General features: G+C 54.5%; 2 long non-coding RNA genes across 2 annotated transcripts; both read left to right on the top strand.

Annotated features, from left to right (window-relative positions):
- The first annotated feature begins 2,735 nt into the window (after window positions 1-2,735).
- LOC137167346 (uncharacterized) lies at window positions 2,736-7,862 on the top strand. Its single transcript, XR_010924097.1, has 3 exons — window positions 2,736-2,839; window positions 3,901-4,024; window positions 5,386-7,862. It is a non-coding gene; the product is annotated as an uncharacterized lncRNA (long non-coding RNA).
- Window positions 3,027-3,640, top strand: LOC137167347 (uncharacterized). The gene is made up of 2 exons (XR_010924098.1): window positions 3,027-3,470; window positions 3,511-3,640. It is a non-coding gene; the product is annotated as an uncharacterized lncRNA (long non-coding RNA).

Below are 7,862 nucleotides of genomic sequence, written 5' to 3'. Positions count from 1 at the left end.
TCCTTGCAGTGTGTAGACGCACCCGTGGTGACTCGCCCAGCCTCCCACGGCGGGTTCGTCGCTGAAACAGGCACCTAAACCCCTACCCACTGGCCCCTGCTTCCGTCCCCAGGGAGCCCTCTAATAATCACCCCGCACGTGTTCCCCGCGCTCACAAAGCAGCTGGCGGCTGGTGGGAAGAGATCAGTGCACGGGGAAGGGAATTCACTTTCCACTCGCTGCGGAGGAACAACGGGGAGCAGAAAAATAATTTGCAAGTTTATGAAAAATCCCTCTCCAGGCGAAGGCAGGTGCATTTCCCTCCCTGATTAATAACGGGAGGGCTGGAGGGTTCCACCCGCACGCCTCAGACCCACGGCAGGGCTCGGTGTTATTAGCATTTTTCGTAAGCAATTACCGGGAAGCCTCTTTGTGCCGTTCCTGCGCTCCAGCCGGAGCGCCCTCTATTCTCTGGTAATTAACCGCGAGCCAGGAGGAGAGGCGCTGAGCGCCGCTGGCCCAGACCCTGCCCGCTTCCCGGAGGGTGGTTTGCTAAGAACTGCAGTGATTTTTTTTTTCGGGCCATGGATTCAGATCCGTGGATGGAGGGGATTAACCGAGGGCCAACCGATGAGTGAGTCGAGGCCAGGCAGAAGGGGGTGGATTTATCAGCAGTGGCTGGCAGATATAATGTTTGCTGTTCTGGCTTTTGCCTGAGGATCTCAAAGGGCAGTCAGGGTCATTATTCCCCCAGGGGGAAACTGAGGCACAGAAGGGGAGGTGATTGAAGCTGGGAAGAGAACCCTGGAGTCCTGATTCCCCCCCTGCCCTGAGCATCCAGCCCCCTGGACACAGCAGAGATGATTGATTTGTGTGGTAGGCATGCCAAGGGTTCCCAGTCAAGCACCAGGCCCCCGTAGCGCTAGGTGCTGTACAAATGCAGCAGCTGCCTTGCAGAAGGGCTGGGCCAGACTCCGCAGTCCCCGGTGTCTCTGTGCTGGCAAAGCGCTGAATGCCGGCACACAGCTGGTGCTCAAGGAGGCATTTTCTAAATGGAAGCCGAACAGATGGGGGAGGCGGTGAAACGCCCCCGGGGCCCCATGAGTTAAGCGGTGCCACATCCATTAGTGACTCAACGAGGACCGTCCTCAGAGGCAAACCCAACAATTTCCCCAGCCCAGGGAATTTCCCTCTTCTTCCGCCGTGACTGATATCACCGGCGGGTGGTAACCAGGCTGGGACGGATACAGGGGACCGGGGGGCGGGGGGTTCTGAGATGCAGAAGGCCGTGGGGGGACAAAGATAGAGGGGAGGGCCTGAGCTGGGAGTGAACACCAGGTGCAAATGGAGGAAAAGCAGCATGTTTGGTAGGTGCTGAGGGTTGGAAGCTGAAAGCAAGCAAGCTACAGAGGGGAAAAAAACCAGGGAAAGGAAGAAAAAGCTATGGTAGGAAAGAACAAAAGGAAGGAAGATAGAAGAAGAGAACAGGAGGGAGGGAAAGGGGCTGAGGGAAAAGTGTGAGCCAAAGGGAGCAGAAACCACCCTGTTTGCCGAGCACCATGTAGGGGAATCAGGCTCCTAGGGGCTAATTTGCATGGGGATCCCAGGCCATGGAAGCGGGAGGGGTGTCCCTGGAGGCCAAGGGAGTGCGCAGGGCGAGGGCGGGCGTTCCCAAGTGCTGGAGTCAGAAGGGAAAGATGTTCCCTGCAGCCTCCACCTCTCCCCGTGCTGCAGGGCAGAGGAAGAGGCTTCCGCCGAGAGCAGCAGGCCCATGCACGTGGGCACCGCAGACGGGAGCTGGCAGCAGCGCCCGCTGCAAGCGCCTCGGTGCCTTTGCCAGGCTGCCCAGCCCCTCGGTTTATTTCACCGAGAGCCGAAGCTCCCGGGGTGTGTTTGGTGGAAACAGGTGGCCGGGGGGAGATGTTCTTGGGGCCCGGCGCGGGCGGGCGCAGCAGGAGGGGAAAGAGGCGAGAGGGTGGGTGACTTGCCGTCGTCGGCCCTTGCATAGGCCAGTATTGCCAGCCCCAAATGTTCAAAAATCAGGAGCCAGGCTCGCCCCAAATCACACAATTGGCGTTAAAGTCCTGTACAAATAAGAGCGGGGGGAGGGGGGTTTCTTTTCATTCGCCTGCTACTTTTAGGGTGCACCAGGGTCACATTTGGAAGCTTCCTCCACAGCCACGAGGGTTAGAAACGCCTTTTCCTGGCCGCAATCACCTCAGAGCCACTTGACTCCGGGAGCCGGGGCTTTAAGGGACACAAGAAGTTTCATGAGCACCGGCAACAGCGCCTGGCAGGTCTCCTACACCCAGCGGGGTGAGCGAGGGGAAACCTTCAGCGCGCTGCAGCCAGGGACCAACACACTCCAGGTGAGTCAGCATTTAGCCCCAGGGAAGAGGCTGTTCTAGAATCAGGAGTGACTCCAGTTTGGCGCTGTGCTGCGGGTTGCCCCGGGTGGGGGGGGAAGGTGTTTGCTCACCAGCGGGGGTGGTTTGAGCGACACGTCCTCCAAGGTGTTTTGGCAACCTTGTTATCCCTCGTTATCCCCCTCACCTGCAAGGCCAGGGGAAGAGGCCTGGTTCGCCCTGCGCCGCACCTGGGGCTGATTAACAACTTTCCCCGTGGCTCCAGCAAGCAGAGCCAGGCGCTGTAAATAGGCTGAGGGTGCTCAGCCGGCTGGAAGGCTGCAGGGGAGATGGGGCTTTGGTAGTGAGAAGTCCTGGGACAGGGTTTAACAGATGGGGTGGGGGGAAGATGCTGGCTGAGAAAGGTGATTGTGGGGGGTCCAACCAAGGGAAAGCCCAGCCAGGGGGTTCCAGAAATGAGGACCCTGTGCAGTGCTGTGAGCAGAGATGAGGAGGTAACCCTCCCCTCCCTGCCCCATTGGGTGTCTGACCCTACATCCAGAACACGGCTTCATCTAAGGGGCTGAGCCTGGGCTCCTTGTGATAGCTGACCAAACTCCCCTGTGTTTTGCTGGGAGCAGGATTGAGCCCAAACTCTTTTCCCCCCATCATTGATTGTAAACTCATGGGGTGGGGCAGAGACCGTGACTTCCTGTGTATTTGTACAGCACCTAGCACCATGGGTCTTGGCTCTCCTCCGGGGAGTCGAGCTGCTACCGTACCGCTGACCTCGCTGTCATACTTATCTGGCTCCATTAACAGAGTCTCTGAGCACCCGACAATCTTTAGTGTGTTTGTCCTCTTGACACCCAGTCAGGACAGAGCTGGTATTCCCCGTGCACAGCGGGAGAATCGAGGCAGAGAGAGCTGAAAGTCTGTATCCTCAAAGGTATTGGGGCTCCTAACTCCCTTAGAAATCAAAGGGAGTTAGGCTCCTCAAGACATAGGTGGGGTGAGAAGCTGAACCCTGATTTCTGGGACATCCTTCCTCTCCTGACGCTAAGGGAGTCATGGCTAATCAGGGGCTGGTGTCTTCTTGCCACGGCTGATCTCGGGTTGCTTGCAAAAAGCATGTCCCTTTACCAGGTCTCCAGTGTCTCCTGAATCCCACTCCCCCTTCGTGCAGCGTGGCAGGGAGAAGGGGCCTGTCGTGAGCAGATCGATCCCCTCACCGTGATGGGGATTATCAAAGATCCCCCCGCCGAAAAGGGCTCGTCACGGAATTGTGTCACCATGAAAGGAAAGGCCCCGGGCGCTCCGTGTTCCTGTCAAGGCATCTGCCTCCCCTCGGAAGCGCCGGCTCCTCATCTGCATGGCAAAAAAAACGAAATAAAATCAAACCCATTTCCATAACAACCCGCCCGAGGGGACTCCCAGGCGGGGAAGCTGGCAAGCCGTAGCACATCCCATTGGGCCACGCTTTGAGTGGGGGCTGAAAATCCCTCCGTGACGGGAGCTCCCTCCACGTGGGGGAGCTTTTCTTCTTCCCTCATTACCTGATTTTTCTCCTAATTAGGGCCAGGGAAGGAGGCGATTGACAGCAGCTGGGGAACATCAGCCTCCCTTGATCTCCGGGATTAGCGGAAGTGGCAGGAAGAATTGCTAACCTGCCGTGAATCAGCCTCAGCCCCTCTCTGGAGGTATCCTGGGCCTAAGACCAGTGGGATGCGAAGCCATGGGGTGGTGTGCGTGTCTGAGCAGGTGGAAGGAGGATCTCCTGGTTCAGGCGCTAGGTTAAGATTTAGGCGACCTGGTTACTCCTGGATCTGCTGCAGATTCCCTACCTGACTTTGGGCCAGGCACATAGGCTGGTATCTTGAGAGGTCTGTAGGCATTGCAACACCTCCCCTCTGGGGGTACGTCTACACTGGGAGCCGGGCTCGTGGACTTGATGTAAACCTGGCTTTGCAGCTGCCAGGGCTGGGTCTGTGGCTGCAAAACGACAGGGCTTGGCCGCCTTAGCCCGGCTGTGAGACCCAGGCCCAGCCGTTGTCAGCCCGGGTTTGCCATGCAATGGGGACACTCAAGCACGGGCTTGGAAACACTGAGTTCATGAGCCCGGGGCCCACAGAGCCGGGTTTACAATGCAGAGCAGACACACCCTACATGCCTCAGTGCCCCCTCTCTGCCGTGGGGCGATAGCAATGTCCTGCCTTCAGGGGTGGTGTTAGGAGAGATGCATTAACAATTGCCTGGCACCCAGATACCACGGTGATGGGCTAGACAAGTGCTGCAGATCTGGGGGTCTTCAGGGATAGACCTGCTTGTTTGGCGGGGGTTGGCTCGGGGACCTAAAAACCCCGGACCCTCTGCTAGCTCTGTTAATTCCCAGGCAGTACCGGACTCCCCGAGAGCCAGAGAGCGAGCCAGCCTGGACTGGCAAGGGGTGTGGGTCCAGCTGCTATGGGGCAAGATATTTGAATCGAAAGATGGCACCTCCAGCATTGTGGGAGGGCAGTGCTGCAGGACGGATTCAGGGGCTGGAAGGCCACCTATTAGATTACAAGCTCCGTACCCTGGAAAGTCTCCCACCCGTGGTCGTAATCAGGCTTAACTCGACTTAGCTTGCAAAATCTGAGGTCTGCCCCAAACTAGAAGAGCTGTGTTTATAGAAGGACCCTCCCTCTTTGGGGGATTTGAACCTGGAAATTTCAGCACTAGAATACAGGCCTCTGTCACTTGAGCTGAAGGAGTAGCTTCGTTAACAGCCAGCAGTTGTAGGCTGTTATCCTCTGTGTGGCATAGACTACAGGTCATTTGGTTTTCACGCGCAAACTTCTGGAAAGCCCTTACATCTTCTAACTATGCTTTTATTTTGCGTTTGTTTGTTTGTTTGCCTGGCGGGCTCGGCTCTTGGTCAGAGGTGCTAATAAAGCAGACGGGCCGTCATGTGGGATTACATCATGTTCGTGTTAACATGCTGTTTTCCTTAAATAAATAATTGTCCCCAAACTTGCATTCAATTATTAAACAAAACACTGGTCTAATCCTCTTGTTCCAGCAATGAAGCTGCATGAGGACTTCTGGGTTTCTTTATCCCAGCGGATGTGAGTCTTTCTCTCAGCCCTATGGAATCCTGGGTTCAAGGCCTCGAGTTCAAAGCCTCATCCTCGCTTAGCGTCTATGTTACCAGCGCTTCCCCAGCCTGGATCACTGAGCTGGAAGACTTGGGCAAACAGGGCTTGCTGCATTCTGGCACTTCTGCTTCGAATCAGGAAACACTGTTACATGGGGTTTTTTTGGTTTTTTTTTTTGCATGCATCAAAGATGTGGTCAGCTGAGAACTTTAAGGGTAACCCCCTGCTGCACTGTGGCTATTTGGAACTTCTGGGCAGGAACAGGGGTAGAATTCAGAGCTCTGTAAGCACAGGTCCCAATCTCCGGAGCTAAAGGAGAATCCCCACGAGCTGCTGGCAGTATAGGGGCTATGACACACGGTTGTGTGGCTCTGACTCCACCTCGCAGAGGGCAGTGGTGACTCTCACTCACAAGCCAGTTCACTGCAATATTTATTTGCCTCTAAGAGGTGAGGAGCAGCAAGGCAAACCTACTGACACACAGTCAAGCCAATGAGGCTCAGCCGTGCCCCGGACAGACTCTGGACACGGCAAGTTCTGTTCTCGTCACTCATGCAGACTTCAGCCTCTTTGCTGAGGCTTCCAGCCGTGGGGTTGGCTTTTTGCAATGCATGTTTGCTGGGAAGTGGATTGAGCCCTGTGAACTCCAGAGCTCGCCAGTAGAGCGGATGGAAAACAAAACTCTGGGAAAACAATTTCAGTCCGAATCAGAACGAGACACTGCAAAGTTGAAATCTCCCACAGGAGGAAAGTTCCTAAGTATTGGCTGTTTCATTCGGTTCCCAAGCACTGCACCGTCTTTCCTACTGGCCTCACGAAGAACAGCAAGGGGAGAGCAGCAACGGTGCCCAATAGTCGAGCGGTGAGATTACAGTGCCGGTGTGCGACGTTCACGCGGGTGCTGTGAGAGGAGCTGGGGAAGGCCAGAATTAGAGAGCTCTTCTGTCTCCAAAGGGTGACGGGCTCAAGGAGGCTATGAACTGGATTCTGGATCTAAACAAGAATCCCGGCATCTTTCGCACGGAGGTGACAACTGCAGCTGGGGATTTCAGGTTGTCAGTGAGTTTACAAGGGATAAAGGAAAGGATTTGTTGGCTAAAGCGTATGTGTCTGTTATACGATAGGATATAGAAACCCGGGAAATGCTAGACTGCCTCAGACCAGGGACCCATCTAATCAGGTAACCGGTCTCTGACAGCGGCCAGCAACCACTGCTTCAGAGGAAGGTGTAAGAAACCCTGCAGCAATGGGACAATCTGCCCCTAAGTGAAGCTTCTTCCTGACCCCAATAGTTACAATTAGGCAGATGCCCTGAAGCATGTGGGTTTAGATCCCTTCCAAATCTGTTTATTTTTTAACCTTTACTATGCTGGATGTTCTTGTTACTGACATAAATGTCTGTGAACCCTGGGTCACCTGTGCCTCTCGGCATCTCCCCTGGTGAGTTACCTGCACCCGCCTTCTACAGCTCTCAGTCCAGGGGAGCCAATTCTCGCCTCCTGACCATTAGACAGTGACGAGGGTAGGCTCCCATGCCTCTTTACCTGGCAGCGCCCTGCATGCAAGGTGACCTGCCTGCAGCTTTTTCTCCAACAAGAAGAAAGAGTGAGGAGAAAGTTTCCAGGCAGCAGATCTCTTCATAAAATACGTTTTCTTTGAAAACAGAAAGAGGAAAAAAGATGTTTAAAAATTAGCCCGTTTCCTATTTCATCTGGATTTTGCATGGTGCTAACAGTAAACTGGGACAAGTTATGATCTCTTTAGCTACAGAAAAGATGGGCCACATGTTAAGTTCCCATGTGACTGAATGGGCCTTGGGTCTGTTCTGTGTCTGTCTCCATTGGGTAGCACAAACCTCCAGTTACCCCAGATGAGAGGCTATTAAGTCACTGTCCAGTGCCGCCTTTGTCCCTAGAGAGATCCTGCTAGCTAATCGCTGCACACCCCAAACCACTCCTTCCTGAGAGTGCTGGGCTAAGCCATCAAAGGGAATGTCCCAAGTGATGGTCGGGGCTAGCGGCTGGACCCAGGTTTAATGGCCACATTCATCAGCCTTGTGAGGTTCATCCTCCACCCGGGAAGGCAGTTTTTCTTCCCCAGCAGGGTCTGACAGGGATTATATCCACCCTCTGCCCTTTCTTTTGTATGCAGCAGGACAATCACTGTAGGAGGAAGGTTTGCTACCTTCATCACAGCATCCAGTCCCTTTTTTTTATAAACCCTGCCAAGCTTTTGCCCTTGGGGGAAATCATGTGTCAATGAGTTCCACAGGCTAACCCGTGCCTTGTGGGTGGTGGTGGGGAAGTTTTATATGGGATTGCTTTTAAATGTGCTGCCTTTCCAATTCATTGAGAATCCTTTTGTTCTTTTATTAGGCGAGACAATGAATAGAAATGACAGA

Source organism: Emydura macquarii, unplaced genomic scaffold, assembly GCF_026122565.2.
Source record: "Emydura macquarii macquarii isolate MOO-44397 ecotype Brisbane River unplaced genomic scaffold, CSIRO-AGI_Emac_v2 contig_2924, whole genome shotgun sequence".
Lineage (NCBI taxonomy): Eukaryota > Metazoa > Chordata > Testudines > Chelidae > Emydura > Emydura macquarii.
Note: the sequence above shows the minus strand (reverse complement) of the source record. Positions and strands in the feature narration are given on the sequence as shown.